The sequence below is a fragment of the Hemicordylus capensis genome, chromosome 1 (assembly GCF_027244095.1).
Source record: "Hemicordylus capensis ecotype Gifberg chromosome 1, rHemCap1.1.pri, whole genome shotgun sequence".
NCBI lineage: Eukaryota > Metazoa > Chordata > Lepidosauria > Squamata > Cordylidae > Hemicordylus > Hemicordylus capensis.
Window position 1 is genome coordinate 215,674,048 of NC_069657.1, and position 17,500 is coordinate 215,691,547.

Sequence of the window (17,500 nt, forward strand, 5' to 3'; positions counted from 1 at the left end):
TTAGAAGAGACTCACCACTATGAATGGTGCCCCTTTGTGAAGTTAGTAGGGGATATCATATAATAAAAATAAGATTAAGAATATTCACTGTCTATTAAGTTTTAAGATACTGTTCACATACTTCACTTCAAAGATGGCAGACCAAGCTAGAAGCTTCAAAATTGCCACTCAACCAGTCACCTTGTTATGAACTTTGGGTTGGGGTCCTCGGTCCCAAGACTCACCGAGTGCTGCACTCAACCTATTGGACTATAGTCCCTTCCTCAAGGCTCATGAGGTACTGCTTACAACTGGGGAGGTTCTGCCCGGCCTAAAGGGACTTCACCAATAAAGGTGGTTCTGCCTGGCCAACTGGGATCAAGTCAAGTCAAGTTTTATTTACGGTCCTAGGCCAAACAAAACTGGGATATGTGGAACTGCTGCCAATACAGCCTATAGCTCCTGGCTCTTTGGACACGAGGGCTGCTACTCCCTACTGGGGAGGTTCTGCCCAGACCTAAGACGAAAGTTTGGGGAGGTGTACAAATAGGATAAATGAATGAATGAATGAAAATAAGAGACTGACAGGGCTTCACCAATCAGCTACTGTGTGCCCTTATCTTTTGCACCCCACTGCTGATGCAGGATATTTCCGATGGGTGCTGTCATCCTTCATGGTCTTTGGCCTTAATTGATGAGCAATAAATGTCCATAAGGTTGTTCGTTGTTCCTCCTAGCCCACTGGCAAATTTCAGTTACCGTCATCACTGATGTGGGGGGTGGGGAGAAGAGAAGAGGATAGGGCGAAAGGCAATCATAAAGGTCCTCCCATATACACAGGGTGTCTGCTGTGGCCTTGACAATTTGCAACATAAGAATACATCACATGGTAACTGACTTTCTTCTACACTAGATGGACCTAGAGGGGAAGGGCAGTGTGTGTGTGTGTGTGTGTGTGTGTGTGTGTGTGTGTGTGTGTGTGTGTTTCTATTCTAATCTCTCTGAAGCCACAGCAGGTATCTCACAAGGTTACTTGTAATCCTTTCAATGAATCTTGTGTTCTGTTTTCTTGAACCATCTTCCTCCTTTTGGCATAAACAATGTTGGAATAAAAGTAGGTGAAGAAGCACACAGAGAGTTATGGCAGTAGGAATAGTACAGAATATCACGGCAGTGATCAGGGAGCAAGAGCTATGGGGGACTGGGATTCATAACACTCTGTGGCAAATGAAAAATAACCCTGAGCAAAGAAACTTTTTTTAAAATGGCATCCCTCCCTTTTTCCCTTTCTTAGGTTGCAAATTACTAACACAGGCACTAGTATGGGCAGGTGGGCTAGTAAAATAGTGTTTTGTGGATGCTAGTGAGATATATGGGCAGCATCTGTTTGCAGTGGAAGGTAATTCATATGTGCCAGGCAGTGTTCCCTCTAACAGGGATTCCCGTTTGTTGTTGACTACAACTCCCAGAAACCCCACCTGCAGTGGCTTTTGCTTGGGGATTGTGGGAGTTGTAGTCAATATCATCTGGGAATCCCTGTTAAAGGGAACACTGGTGCCAGGCCATTCAAATCAGGCCTGATTTATATGAGATTGTTTTGGTCTAAGACCATAAATAAAATTTGAACTATGAGATGTGGGTCATGGCCTTTGCCCATGGAAGCTTTTCACACACACCTAGTCATGTCCAAGTGCATTTACCTTGTGCACTGACTTATTTGTGTGTAACATTAGCATACTAGTAGTGCACCCACCTGGTTTATCAATCACTAGTATGCTAATGTTAATTCACAAATTGGCTGGTGCATGTGGGAAGTACGTTTAAATTAGACCAGGCACACGTGGAATGCTTACTTGTGTAAGGGCTATCCTTGTGGCCCACATCCTGTCTGAATCAATTCTTAAATATCCACATTTCTAGGGACCCCTGCTAACTGGGTAAAGAGGCACCTTTTTAACGTGGTGATTCTCTTTATTTAGCAGGGGGAGAATAACTTGCCCTATCCACCCCCAGCACAGTACCTCCAGTGACTGTTGCTGGTGTCTATCCTATGTTTCTTTTTAGATTGTGAGCCCTTTGGGGACAGAGATCCATCTTATTTATTTATTATTTTTCTGTGTAAACCGCCCTGAGCCATTTTTTGGAAGGGCGGTATAGAAATCGAACAAACAAACAAACAATTTATAGAAGACAAGAAATCAAAAATAAAAGTCAGACTCTTAATTTCCATCACCCTTTTCTCCCCCTAGGGCAAGCCTGCACAACATAAGGCACAGGGCTGGATCCGGCCCACAGGGACCTTATCGCTGGCCCCCAGGTAGAAATTTCCAGCAGCAACAGCAGGAGCCATGAAGAGCTTTTTGCTTATCCTGCTGATGAGCAGCAGCTCAGTACAGCTGGCAGCTTGAGATCAGATGAGATGCATGTGGCAGCAATGGACCAACAAGTGAATGGGCCAGCTGCTGCTGCAATTGCTTGAGCAGCAGTAACAATGATGGATAGAGTAGACTGGAAAAGGGTGTTGGCAGCATCAGGTGGGCACAGGCAGAGCACACCCCAGTAAGGCCGGGGGTCACCTTTTCGATAATTTCCCTCTTTTCCAAGGTGGCTCAGCTTCTGTCCTCTCTGGAAACTGCCTTACAACTTCGTTTTATGCATGTTTACTTGGAAAGCTATCTCACAGTGTACCTAGGAAGGTTTACTCTGCAGTAAACAAGCCTAGGATTGCATTCTGAAAGCAGCAGTGATTTAGGGAGAGAAGAGGACTTGGCATTTATTTGGGGCTGGCATGCACTCCAGGTGCCCCACTGACTGAACAGAGACAGATATGATTTTCTAGCCACTATCCTTGGTTAAAATTATAAGTCCTTAGATAGGGCAAAAAGATCCACAAGTAGCTAACAATTGCTTTCATTAATATTGTTAATTAATTTTAATCTAATAATTAATGTGCTGAAAATTGGCCATGGCCCCCACACTAAGTCATATTTGGATCTGGCCCACCAGTCCATTTGAGTTGTGCACCCTTGCCCTAGGGGTATAGCTGTCAAAGCTGATGGCATCAGCTATTCAGTAGGGTGAGCTTTAGATGCAGTCAGTCTTTGGATCATTGTCTCTCTTAAATTTTAAGGTTTAGTGGGACTCTACCTGGTTGACCTGCAGTGTCCATTTAACAAGTGAAAGCTGCAAAACCCATCCCAGACTAGAAGCTGGGGCCAAAGGCCAGAAGCAGCTGCCAGCAAGGGACTACTGAACATGCTTCTCACATGTTCCAATGGCAAATGGCAAAATGAAAGCATCACACACAAGTCTTGGGCACTATTTTTAGTGTGGAGGGCAGCAGAGAAAGCTTGCCCCCAGAGGCCTCTGGAACATCTATCAAGTCATGCTGAGAAGCTGTAAAGTATCACAAGACCAACTTGTTCTTCCCATTAGCCCAGTGTTTCCTGAACAAATCTTCACCGTGATCCTTTGCCCCCATATGCTCCATTCCATAACATTTACCTCTCCCTTTCAACAATCTGGGCATCTTTTTTTGAGAATGGGCCTGGGGGGTGGGGAGGGGGGCTATTAGCAGGCTTGGATTATATTGGCAGGATTGCAGCTGAGTTGGTTTTGCCTGCCTTAAAAGAATACTGCAGACTGCACGTATTTGAAGAAGAAGAAAGCCAGGCCAAAGAAGCAAGCTTCTTCTTCTTCTGAAGGAACAAGCTCTGGCCTTAGAAAACTGTCGGGGCAGTGTTTTATAGCTGCTTTCTCCATAAACGCAATCTTATGTAGGTTTAACTAAGACCTTATTCAGAAACAACTGCCTTTCCTCCTCCTTCTTTCTCTCCTCTTTTCCTTCTGACTCCACCCCCTACACTCTCTACAGGATGCCCACTGGGCCAAACTTCTAAATAAGAAAATGTAAAAGATAACTAGATAGAATACAACAGATCCCTCCCCTTTATAAAAATAAGAATTGAATTGATTTCAAATGTAGTGACAAAGTCTTTAAAACTTTTAGGTTTAAACCTTCTGAATTGAAAAAGATCCTCTTGGGTAATGAAGGCTGTGTATTTGTGAGAACCTTTGAGCAGAGAAACTGATGATCAGGCAAAGATGTCCAAAGTTGTAAACACTGAGGCCTCTTTCAGAGTAAGCAGCATTTTGTTGATATTTGGTAATGGATGAGAATCCACTACCATGTTGGAGTTCACATCTCTTAAATCTATGAACATTCAAAGTGTACCATTTGATTTCCATACAACAATGGGAAAGACCCATTCTGATGAATCAAGAGGCTCTGTGATGTCAGCATGCTGTAGTCTCCTCTTTAAACGGTTGGCACAGTGCTATGGGTATGTTCCTCACTTTCTGTTGTACAGGTATTGCATTTGCCTTCACCTGAATCTTATGTTTGAAATGTATGGCAGTGCTAGGAGTATCAGCAAAAACATCCACAAAATCAGCCATCATATCAGCATATGGATTCCCCATCATCTGTAATACTGGTTCTGTGCTATTTGGGTCCAAGACTATCCATAGAGCTTTCTGATGCTTCCAATCCAACATTGAGACTCTTTTTGTGATACACACATTTCCCCTTTTGCAGTGAAGTATCTATTTATGGCAATTCGAGGGTGGATGTCTGAAGGCTGCAGGTGCAGATCTGATGTTGTAAGGAGAAGGGATGTGCAGAATGTTCAGAATACAGAACATTCTGACTCGAATTGGGCATTTTGAGTGTTCCAAGCTCAGAACATAACACCCCTAAAATAGGGGGCCTGTTCTGAGCTCAGAATGGAATAGAACCGTTCCGCTCGGAACGTTCTGAATGTTCCATGTTTTTTTAAACACTTAATATAGTGAGGGTGGTGCGGGGGGGTGGGGGGTGAGAGGTTACTGTAACATTAAATTAAACATAGTTTCTTACCAGTGGTACTGCCAGGACTGAAAGCTGCTGCGGCTTTCCCTCTGGCTTCCTGCACCTCAGCGACACGCCTTCAGATCTCACCTGACCCCCGTGCATGTTGCAAGGCCATTTGCTTGGTCAGCAATATGTTTCTGACCACACAAATGGCCTCTGCACATTCAAAGCGGCCAGGTGAGATCTGGAGATGCGCCTCCACCATGCGGGATGCCAGCGGGAGCTTTCCGTGCCAACCGCTTGCATCTATCCAAGGTCCTGCAACTCTAGCCCAACCTTACCTGCTACCATGACTGATGAATTCTTCATGACTGGGACACACACACACATACACACCTCCAGAACTGTCTTTTGCTTCATGGGCTCCCACTCAGTGTCAGGAGAGGATACTAAATCAGACATTTATTATTTCCGTTAAGACAAAAGCAAAAGATCATTTTCAAAATACAACAAGAGAACAAACCATTCAAGTCTGTCAGGAAGACAAACCATTTCAGTTCAAACACATTCCAGCAGAATGTGGAGAGATAGTCTATGGGAGGAGAGCTGGTCTTTTGGCGGCAGGCATTAATGTGCTAAGCAGGGTCCATCCTGCTGTGCATTTGAATGGGAGAGCACATGTGAACACTGTAAGATATTCCCCTTAAGGGGTGGGGCAGCTCTGGGAAGAGCATCTGCATACTTGCACGCAGAAGGTTCCAAGTTCCCTCCATGGCATATCCAGATAGGGCTGAGAGAGACTCTTGCCTGCAACCTTGAAGAAGCCTCTGCCAGTCTGTGCAGACAAAACTGAGCTAGATAGACCAAGGGTCTGACTCGGTATAAAGCAGCTTCCTAAAACCCCATTGAAATAAATGGGACATTTGCTTTTAAAGATCCCATTTATTTCAGATGGATTTAGACGCATCTAATTTTCACTGGCTTGCTCTCATTGTGCAGTGTTGACTGGCTAGTTTCCAATCCACCTGAAAATAGTGCTGTCTTTCACAGTTAAATGTTTAAGGATTTGATGACCCTCTTCTGTCTGCTTTGTTTGGCTAATATCCTCCTGCACAGAAGATCAGGTTGTCCCTGCTTATTCTATTTACTTTGCCACAAAGCTGAACAGGGAGTACACAGTGGCTCTTAATAACCAGGAACTTCAGATTACAAACCAATGACAGGGGAGAAGGGGAGTAATTCCTGCTGTATACCAATTTAATCAATTAATTAGTTCCTGGAAGGCTAGACTTCTGTAGCTTTGGAACACACAAGGTTGCACTTTCATCAGCAATTAATGCATGGGCACCTTTGAAGCTAGTTGGCTAGCCTTTGTTTTAGATTTTATTATTTCCATTGATAGTCCTGATCTGCACACGCAGTTAAATGAGGTAGGAATGAGATGGCAGAATCCAGAGCTGGTACAATCGATTGTACCACTTCAGACAGCTGCTCATCTGAATGTTCTCCCACATTTACAAAATGTCTTATCTACTACTGTACCTTCTACTAGTCCAGACAAGAACTGTGTCACAAGAACTGAAGTGCATGCAGATTAGATCCCTCCAGCAGGTGAGCCACCCAGCCACAGAAACACATTGTCACCAGTATAATGCTTATATGTTAAGTATATTATTAAGGAATTAAACATTTAGAAAGTAGTTGCCCATTTACAGGTAAGGAACTCTGAGACCAAGACAAGTTTCAAGGACAATCAATCATCTGGTGGCAGATAACTCAAACACAAACACCTTTTCTTTCTCTGTTGGTCATGTTCAACTGTACATACAGAGGGCCCACTCCCTGCAGTCAGGAAGCCTGAAAACCTCTCTTACTATTCCACATGGCCAGGAGACGTACCTTCTGCCACACATCACAGACAGGACACAAAACAGATTTTGTACACTTTTGTACACCCATTTTTCCATGCACAAAGATATAATGCATAGACCACCAAATATGACACACAGAGGCAGGAACATAACATACATCATAGATACAAAACTGTACTCCCTCATACAGGAAAGGAACAGGTCCGGGCACCCAAATCTTAGCTAAGAAACTCCAAGTTAATGTGCATTCAGGGCTGACTTGACATTGTCCTGCCTGCAGCACAGCACCAAATAGTGCCCCTTCCTTCTCTCCCTCTTTTTTCCAATGACAACTGCACCCACAATTCCTTTCTTCTTTCAAATCTCTCTCTCTTCCTTCCTTTTTAATTAGGAAGGGAAGGAGAAAAGCAGTGAAGCGTCATTTAGCCTTTCTTCCTCTGCAAGTCATTCACGGAGGCAGGTACTGGGCGCACTGCCATGCCACCCCTAAGAACTGGCCCACAACCTGTGTCACCTGAAATGGCCCGCTTCACCCTTGGTCATAGAAGGGTTGGTCCTATGCACAGCCTGTCCATCAACCATAACTTCTGCTGCTGTTTGGTTTCAGCAACAACCTAGCCCAAACCTGGGTCTGGTACCTTACGTTATACACCAGCTGGCCTTTTGTTGCTTCTCCTTGCCTGCCTGCTACCAGGGCCCAGGCATTGGGAAGAGGACAGGTAAACTTTACCAGGTGGGCCTGGCCCAAGCTAAAGATCCATTACTATGAGTCTGAATTGTACATGCTTAATAATGTTTATGCAATCTTGTTTCTGTATCTAGAGGGGTGAGGACATCCTGGAAGATCCTGGAAGATTTGCCAAATCCAGTTAGAACATAAGAAGGGCACTGCTGGATCAGCCCAAAATGTCTGACAAGTCCCACATTCTGTTGGGAAATGCATCGGGGAAGCCCACAAGCAGAGCATGAAGTCACTCAGTAGCCCTTCCCTAATCCCCACTCCCAGACCACTTTTTAACATGAAGTTTATTAAACACACTGGACCGGGTCTCACAATCAGGGAGACCCGGTTTTAACGGGTGAGCAGGGAGCCCTGGGTGGCCGGATTGGCCGCCCACACGATGGCCGGCTCAATGACGGAGCCGGCGGGGGGTGGGGGGAGCAGGGGCTGCGCGACCCCCGCAAGCCCCAGTATGCCCTGCACGACTGCGCAGGGCATACTGGGGAGAACCCCGGCCGGGGGTCTACTCATGAGTAGGCATGCCGCAAAGACGCGCCGTGGCTACTAACAATTGCAAAAAGCAGGTTTGCAGGAGCGCTCGCTCCACAAACCTGCTTTTTAGCAGGGGTTCTCAAGCGGGTTACCTACATAGATGAGGGCTTGCGGCACCATGGCTATAGATCTGGAAGCAGCAGTTAGGCTGGAGAGACTAGGCAGTAGTGCTAGAAACATTGCACAGAGGAGAGCTGGTCTTGTGGTAGCAAGCTTGCATTGTCCTCTTTGCTAAGCAGGGACTGCTCTGGTTTGCATTTGAATGCATGTTGAGTCTCCATGTGAGCAATGTAAGATATTCTTCATCGGGGATGGGGCTGCTCTGGGAAGAGCACCTGCATGCTGGCATGCAGAGGGTCCCATATTCCCTCCCTGGCAGCATCTCCAAGATAGGGCTGAGTCCTCCTGCAAACTTGGAGAAGCCACTGACAGTCTGGGTTGACAATACTGAGCTAGATGGACCAAGGGTCTGACTCCGTAGAAGGCAGCTTCCTGTGTCCCTATGTACCCAGTTGCAATAATGGGAAGAAATACAGTAACGTTTCTAGCACTAGCGCTTAATATCTCCAGCCTCATCACTGCTTCCAAAAGCCCTACTGTCTTCATAAGGCTTATGCATCATGTCCGCCACTTTCTTCTTCCAAAAGCAAGATATATAAACTATAATAATTTAAGAGAAAACAACTTTAAAAAAAATTACAGCTAAGCTTGGAAAAGTAACAAATGCAAACATACAGTAATACTCTCCTTTAGAAGCTATGTAAGCTAGTTGACCGTCATCACATTTCATGGCAACAAATTCCATTCATTGATTTTATATTGTAAAGAAGTACATTTCCCGTCTGGTCCTGAATTTCCTGCCAATCAGTTTTATCAGATGATTCTGAGTTTTAGTGTTATGACAGAGGAAGGAAAACCTCTCCCTATCCACTTTCTCTACCCCATGCATAATTTTATAAACCTCTATCATGTTTCCCATTAGATATTTTTCTTCCACACTAAAGAGCAGGGACATCATTAGGGGGTGGCCCTTGGGGCACGGGCCCCCAATGAATTGCTTAGAACCGCAAATCTCATCAGCCGCCTCCCTCCTCCATGACCTCTTCCAGAAAAGAAGTGCACTAGTGGAGGCACCTGCACAGAACCTGGGAAGGAGCTCCTAGCCTCACCTAACTCTCTGCTGCTTCCACCTTCATAGGTGCTGTATTATAATAATACTAGCCGACCCCACACAGAGCATCTGTGCGATCTTTGAGGCCGGTGGTTAGCTCTCCCCCCCACACCTTCTGCCCCAGTCTCTACTTCCTGACCACGGCCAGCCCATGCCCGACCAAGCCACTTCTCCTCCCCACCGCCGCTTCTGCCTCCCCCACTTTCTTTCCCCCCTCTTGGGCCTGACCTCCGCGGCTGGGCCCGCTGCCGCCACTTGCCTCTGCTGCCGGGCTCCCCGCCACTGCCTCTGGTCGCCACGGCTGGGCCCGCTGCCACCCCGGCGACCAATCCTCCTGGTGCGCCTCAGCCTATCAGGCACCTCTGCCGCCCAGCCAATCAGCTGGGTGCCGGGATGCACATTCTAAAGGCACACCCAGGAGGATTAAATATATAGATTAGATACTTCAAAAAACTTATAGAATCATTATTGGGGGTGATGGGGAAAATGGGGGCGTCCCTGCTTCTCAGTGGTATAAATCAGTGGCAGCAGGCAGCAGCCTGCAGGAACAATAGTGACAATATCCACCATTGAGGAGCAGGGAGGCCCCCGTTCCATTCCTCTCTGGAGAGAGAAACTCAACAAGGCCACCTTGTTTCTCAGCAGTGGACATCAGTCACAGTGAGAGTGGAAGGCAGTGAAGAGGAGCAGTGAGCAGTAGGTGAAGGGTGGCAGGTACCTTGATGGGTTGCAAAAAGCCACAGAGAGGCCCCAGTGGCAAGTGTGGAGAGGGTATGGAGACCACTGGTGGGCCCTTAGGGGCCTCATCCCCACTACCAGCCCATGTTTTTTGAGCACGTTGGAACGTTGGTAGCTCTGCCCCAGGTGTAGGGCAGTGACCTAAATGCTCAGTTAATAGCGAAAGGTTCTTCTGTTTCTCATGTAACTTGAAAATCAGATCCATAGAACAATCAGAAAGCAATCTGAAAAGAGCCATGGACATATCAAATGATTCTGCTTATAGTATTTTCCAGGTTCTTCTTGTAGGCTCCCAGGTAAGGGATGGTAAATGGCATTTGTGCTTATCTCTGGGGCTCTTCTTTGGAGATTGGCTAAGTTAGCCTATTTTAATCCAAGAACATCCAAAATTTGTCTCCAAAATAAGGGTGGTGGAATCCTTTCAAACCTGTCAGGTTTCTTTATTACAGACATACATTTCCTGCTGTCATAGAAACAAATCAGTTATGATCAAATGTGGATAAAGAGAGACACCAAGTGGTAAGAAATCATATTCCTAGGTGAATTCTCAGCCGTATTGCTTGGCTTCCATTCTAAACTTCAAAAAAACAAAAACAAAAAACCCTCTAATCATTCCACTTTAATTAATTTGCAAACAAGGATTTGTCCTAGGTGCTAATTTAAAGTCTCACATTGGCTGCCTGAACCAAAACAATTGCTACAAGCTTCTGTATTTTGTTGGGACTTCAGGCCTACTCCCTGCTCTTGAAGCAAAATGTTTGTTTTGTAGAATGCAGCCGTGGCTGACTTTGACCATTAGAATTGTGGTGCTGTTGCTATAGCAACCGTGAAAAGTTAACCTTCCAATACTGTGGGACAGGGCAACCAAACTTCCTAGCCAGGGGAGCAGCATGCCAAGACCTTCACATATCTGAAGGCTCCAGGACACAAGTAAATATTCATTGTTACTTACCGGCCACCATTTTGCACCTCAGGCCTTCTCTCTGCACCGTCATAGCATGCCTCAATCGAAAATATAAGAATTGCCTTACAGAAGAGAATATAAGGGTTGAATTATACCAAGGGGTTATCTAGTTTTCAATAGTGGCCAGTCAGATTTGGTTCAATTGATTTATTTATTTCATTTATAGCCTGTTCTTTCTCCAGGGAGCCAGAGCAGTGTACATGTTTACGTTTATTCTCACAACAACCCTGTGAGATAGGTTAGGCAGAGAGATAAATGACTGTCCCAGAGTCACCCAGTTAGTACATGGCTGAATGGGAATTTGAACCCAGGTCTCCCTGGTCCTAGTCCAACCCTCTAATCTCTACACTGTGCTGGCTTTCTGGGAACCTATATTTAACTGATTCTATGGCTGAGCCCCAGCTCAGATTAAGTCCTTACAGCATGTGTTACAGATGGCCTGCCCTGGGTCATTTTCTGTACTGTTGGCATCTCTGCCCCAAGTTGGCTATAGGCACTGTAATTTGGGAGACATTCAGTTATTGTCTAGGAGTCAAGCAGTTGGTCCTATCTATATTCTGTCTTTTTAGCAGGGCTCTGCTTTTTATGAAGTAAAAGTGCCATCCACATTCATTGGGGCTTCCTAAATAATTGTTTTTGTGGTGGAAGGAACCCAACCTTTCAAGCTCAATTACTCTTTACAGACTCATAGCAGCAGAGCTTTGATTTTAAAAAGACATATTTCATAAGGAGAAGAGAGGATCTATTGCTATTAGTTTGTGGTTCTAAAGCAAAGAGACAGACTGTTGCTAGGAGACATGCAACTCCTCCATACTTTCTTTTTTGAGAAAAGGAGTCAAAAGTGACTGTTGTATTAATGAAGTGTTAATAGTATACTAGAAGAGGGATCCATGTGGTATTGCTGATTGCCAATTGTCTAGTTTTATCCCACCTTATTAAAAAAAATCAAGTTGGTCACACAGCTCTATCTTACAAATATACAGTCTGGGGAGTTTCGGTGCTAAAGCCCATGTTATTTTGACCTGCTCATACTTTGAAAATGCATGCAGGGAAGCAGGTGAAGAAGCATGACCTAATAATTTCAGAGTGCAACACTAGCTTATTTACAAATCGAATTGAAATGATATGCCATATTTTTGCCAAAACACCCAAGGCAATGCACAATGGAAAAGACTAAAACAAGAATTTATAAAAGATTAAAAGCAGAGTTGTCTGAATTGAATGTAATTCAATTACATTCACATTATTTGCATGTAATGAGGCCACTGGATCTGCGGTCCCCTCCCCCACCCCGTTCCCCTGCTCTCCCATCCAAATTTGGATGTAACGGAGGAAGTCCTCTCTGTAGTCAGCGAGATTGCAGAGGGGAGCGGGATCTGGCTGTACAGGTTTCCTTCCTGACTGAAGGCCAGCCCGCACAACCAATCACGCTGGAATATGGGGAGGAGCTTCCTCCCTCAACTCTGGTTCCAGGGGATGCAGCCTGCTATTCCAAATTTGGACGTACCACAGGCTGTGTGGAACCTCGGGTTGTGGCGACAAAACTCACTACAACTCGAGGGTTCAAATTGGAGTTCCAAATCTGAACCCTTGGTTTTGTTGCCATGCCAAACCCCATTTGCCCACATTTGGATATAACTTCCGTGGAACCGCTGGCCCATTCAACTGTGGTTCTGTATTGTGTGCAAATGTGGCCAGTGTTTAAAGTTTTCTTGGCTCATAATCTGATGTTCACAGGCGCGTATGGGCATAGAGGGAGACATGCTCCAACTCCATGCCTCCCAGATGAACCAAGCCCTGGGTTGGTTTTACTTACCCAGCCCCCACACGATTGGGCTGCTGTGCACTCCAGGAGAGGGGAAGAAATAAGGTGGGTCCTCTAGTATTCCACAATGCATTGCAGGAAGAGTGGAGAGGTGTTCCCCAGTACTGCAGCAGCTCTGCTCTGTCTGGCTCTGCTTTACACAGCACTCTATGGTCCTGATGGCCACCAGCAGCTGGAGCTGCTTCTTAAACCCATTACACACAAAGATGACCAAACACCAAAGCAGGAGAGGAGCTGTTTTCTCTTGCATTGGTTTGGACCACAGTAACAAAGTCTGGTTACCCAGGTCTGAACACGGTGGGTGTGGGGTAGTCCTGTGGGTGGAAGACCTTGAAAAGCTGGGTTTCCTCTCTACAACCCAGCTGGTCATGAGAACAGCCCCACTATCATGCACCCATAGTTTGGTATAAGATATCTAGTGACATGTGAGATATTATGTCAACATCCAATTTGGATTGTTTGGATCCAGTTCGGAATTCTACAAAACCTATGTGAATCCAGTACAGTTCTGAAGTCAACCTGTGTCCAATTTTGCAGAGGATTATGGGGTAATGGCAAAAGAAATTAACCAAATTGACTGAGCACAGAAGACCCTTTTCGAATGGTTCAGTTTGAGAAAGTGATAGCAGCCCTCTGCTAATCAGATTCCTTGCTCAGAGTTCCAGATCAGAGCAAATTCCTCAGAATATTTGTGCCACCGTTCTTGCCAGTTTTTAAATAGATTTACTCTTCTTGCAACAGACACTATGCCCATGTTTTTTAAAACCAAGTGCAGTCATCGTTCTTTTAAATCAGCAACGACAGCAGGAACTCTAGCTACAGAACTTCAGCTACAGAAATACCTATACGGACAACATAATTGATTTTCCTATGAAGGTTACTGATTTTCCACATAAACATGGAGTCCCCTTACTTTAACTGTTAGAATTATTTACACCTGAAGTAAAGAATCATGAAACCGAAGCAAAAGACATAGCTTGCAATAAAAAAGAAAGAAATTCTGCACTATTTGGAAAATTCTGACCTGGGCAAATGCAGTTTGTTTTTTGAGGGTATTCTTCACAATTATCACCCGTTAGCCTTTGGTGATAAATTCCATCCACAATATGTTCACATACAATAGTTTGTAAGCCTGCTTGATAACATGGTTATCCAGCACCAAGGAATAAGTAGGGAGATAAAAATCATTTGGGATTTTTCCCCAGTTTCAAGAGGTATGCAAAATATAAAACAGAACACCAGTTTTAAGATAGCACTCTTCAACATGAGCATAGTGAGTGTATGCACACAGACGGGGGAGTGACCTCACAGTAGCAAGCTCCCTTCACCCCCACAGGGAGCCTATGCATGTACAGCTGTTATACAGGGCTCTCCCTGTACAATCCAGGACACTGGAAAAGCAAAGAGTGTTACAGATGTTAGGACTTATGGGCACCTTTATTTTTTACATTTATATCCTGCCTTTCCTCCGTCATGGAACTTTCCTCTCTCATGAAATTCCCATGATGGAAATCTCCCATCCAGGCACCAACCGGACCTAGACTTGCTTAGCTTCAGCAAGGTGCCTATATCTGGGTTCCTCAGACTACATACCCTGGGATTTTTAAAATGGACTGCTGCACTGTGAATGCTGAATTCGCCATTTTGCAAAAGCTGTTTTCACCTACAAGATACTTTGGAATTATTTTCTGACAGCTGCTGAATCTATTAAAATACAAAAAATGAACCAGGGACTAAATCAATGACAAGCATTTTGGTATCTCTCTCTCCTGCATAGTGAAAAGGCCAAGGACTGTTTAATATTCACTCATCTGCCAAGATGTGCCCATCTAATCAGGTGTGACTGAGTAACCATGAAATTTTAGAGTGCCATCAAGCAGTCTTTAGACTAGAAGATTTTTTTTTCTCCCCCTTGCCTTCTATGTTGTGTGTAAGGAAGTCCAATTGCTTCTGTACCTATTTGATAAGCTCTCTGTTGACCCTAGCAAAGTGGAATATGATGCATGAAAGTTTCAGTAATTTGTGTGATTGGTACTAGACAGACTTTTAAAAATCAGGGTAAAGTGCACATTTAAAGTGACAATTTTATTTTTTTTAGTGGGTGGAAGGTTAGCAAGGACTAGTGCTGCTCTCAGAAATTTACTGGATATAACCTACATCATTTATGTCAGAACTGGTGCAATGTAGTATGAAGCTAAGGTTCCGAACTCACTAGCTGGCTTATGCAGTGCACACACTCTCCATGTCAGCACTCCACCTACAATATGGAGATGATCATGCCAGCCTAAGAATCATTGAAACAAGGCATGTACAAGTGTGGAACCACAACAAAATGTTGCACTATATCCCTCATTGTCATTCAGATGAACAGCTCCCCTGCCCACACGATAAACAGATGTGTCAAGAAGGCTTTGGAATGTTCACACTCTTGGCATCTCCGCTTCCTAATTGCGTAGGTGGGGATGGTATTATCCCAACTGGCCCCTTGTTGACATCACAGAGTAGAGGTTATCAGACTGTCCATTCACTTTCTGTTATACTCTTACCAAAGCCAAATTTTTACAATCTGAATGAAAACAGTGACACATGGGGGGCGGGGGCACGGCAGAGTAACTTCTTCTTAATAAAGGACAACCTTATCTCCTAGCATAACAGAAGTCTGCTGGTGTGGATGGGGGAGATGGGTAGGAACTTTGGCAAACTTCAAATTTGGGGAAAGGAAGAGAGAACAGTTTGGGTGGGGCAGCAGCTTGGAGAGAACAGCTTGGGCGGAAAACGGGGAAGGAAGAGAGAGCAGCCTGGGAGAGGCACTAACTGTTGAGTTGCCTCTGCCCCACCTCCCTCCAGGTGTGTCGACTTTGGGGCTGGTGCTACTGCTACAAAGAGCAGGCTGAGCCAAGGGTGTGGGGAAAGGAAGAGAGTACAGCTTGGGTGGGGCACTGACTGTTGTGTTGCCTCTGCCCCACCTCCCTCCAGGTGTGTCGACTTTGAGGCTGCTACTGCTACCAAGAACAGGCTGGGCCAAGGGCGCAAGCTGAAGGGTGAGAGCAAAAGGGCTCTCATCCTTGTGGCTCTCAGTCTTGAGGTGAGTAGCCTGGGGCCTTAGAAGACCTTGCTTTTGTTTTTCCATCAAGAAGCCAGCAGTACGAGAGTTTGACTGCATGAGAGCTGGACCTGGTTTTTATCAAACAGAGGAGCTGTGGCTGGCTGGGCTGAGGAGATGTGGCTGGGAGAGCAGAAAAGTGGGGATGGTCTTGGGACAGCAATATCACAGGTAGCGGGCAGAGGGCGGTATGGTGGTAGGAGTTCGGCAGGCCATTACAGGGGAAAACAGTCCAGGCAACTGAGGCCTGTTCCGTTTTCCAGCTCTTCTCCCAACCCTGTGGCCCCAGGGAGCTCTGAGAACATTCCCTGAAGGATTAGGGTGCTGCTGTTGAATGCCAGGTCAGTTAACACTAAAACATCTCCCATCCATGATTTGATAGTGGATGAGCATGCTGCCCTGGTATGTGTGACAGAGACCTGGTTGGATGAGCTGAGTAGGGTTGGTCTCTCTCAGCTCTGTCCCCCAGGTTTCCTGATCATGCAGCAGCCCCACCTAGAGGACTGGGAGGGGGCACTGCAGTCATCTATTGAGAGATCTTTCCCATTTCCAGGTGCCCAGCCAGGCAATCCCAGAATTTCAAGTGTTTGTCCTTGAGGATGGGCCTCCAAGATAGGCTGGGGATTCTGCTGGTATACTGACCACCCCACTGTACTTCAGTCTCCCTATCTGAGCTGGCGGGGGTGGTCTCAGAGGTGGCCTTGGATTCCCCCAAACTTATTGTCTTGGGAGATTTCAATGTCCATGCTGAGCCCTACCCCAACCCCAGTAGGTGCAGCTCAGGATTTCATGGCAACCATGAGCCTATCTCAGCTGGTATCGGGCCCTACCCACATGGCAGGACATACTCTGGATCTGGTTTTTGCTGACCAGGGAATAAATGATCTGGAGATGGGGGAGTTTGAGATAACTCCCTTGTCATGGACAGATCATCATCTGGTGGGGTTTAGTTTGACTGCTCCATCTGCCCTCTGCAGGGGTGGTGGACCGATTAGAATGGTCCGCCCCTGGAAGCTTATGGATCTGCTTGATTTCCAGATGGCCCTCGGGGAGTTTCCAGTGCCCAGAGCTGGTGACTCTGTCAAGATCCTGGTGAATCTCTGGAAACGAGAGACTGCCTGGGCTGTTGATACAGTTGCTCCTAAACGCCCTCTCCGGCTTGGTGGAGCCCATTCTGCTCCTTGGTTTTCCTCAGAGCTTAGGGTGATGAAACAACTCAGGCAACAGCTGGAACGACGCTAGAGAAAGAGTCGTGATGAATCCAACCAAACATGGGCTATAGCCCATTTTAGGGACTACTCCGTGGTCTTGGGGGCAACAAAGAAATGCTTTTTCTCCACTTCCATTGCATCTGCTCAGTGCAAACCAGCGGAGCTGTTTCATGTAGTAAAGACATTGCTCCACACATCCCCCCAGGTAATGGGGGAGGAATCATCTACAGCCCGTTGTGACCAGTTTGCCTGTCACTTTGCAGATAAAGTCTCTCGCATCCATACTGATTTGGACTCCAGAGTTTTAGCAGTTCCAGCAGACATGCCTCTTGTACCATCTGGTCCTATTGTGTTGGATTATTTTCGGTTGGTGCAGCCTGAAGATGTGGACAAGATCCTGTGCAGTGTGTGGGTGACATCATGCACTCTTGACCCTTGCTCTTCATGGCTAATAAAAGCTGCCAGGGAGGGTACAGGCAGATGGTTGGAGGTGATCATTAATGCTTCATTAAG

General features: G+C 45.8%; 1 long non-coding RNA gene across 2 annotated transcripts in view; it reads right to left on the reverse strand.

Annotated features, from left to right (window-relative positions):
* Positions 1-11,280, reverse strand: part of LOC128342138 (uncharacterized) — a 28,703-nt gene extending 17,423 nt beyond the window's left edge. Inside the window, exon 1 of one of the 2 annotated variants that reach the window (XR_008314799.1) lies at positions 10,837-11,280. This is a non-coding gene — a long non-coding RNA (uncharacterized LOC128342138). Of the gene's footprint in view, positions 1-9,374; positions 9,449-10,836 lie in introns of those variants that run through there. The other variant, XR_008314802.1, reaches the window with a different exon arrangement.
* Positions 11,281-17,500: the final 6,220 nt, after the last annotated feature.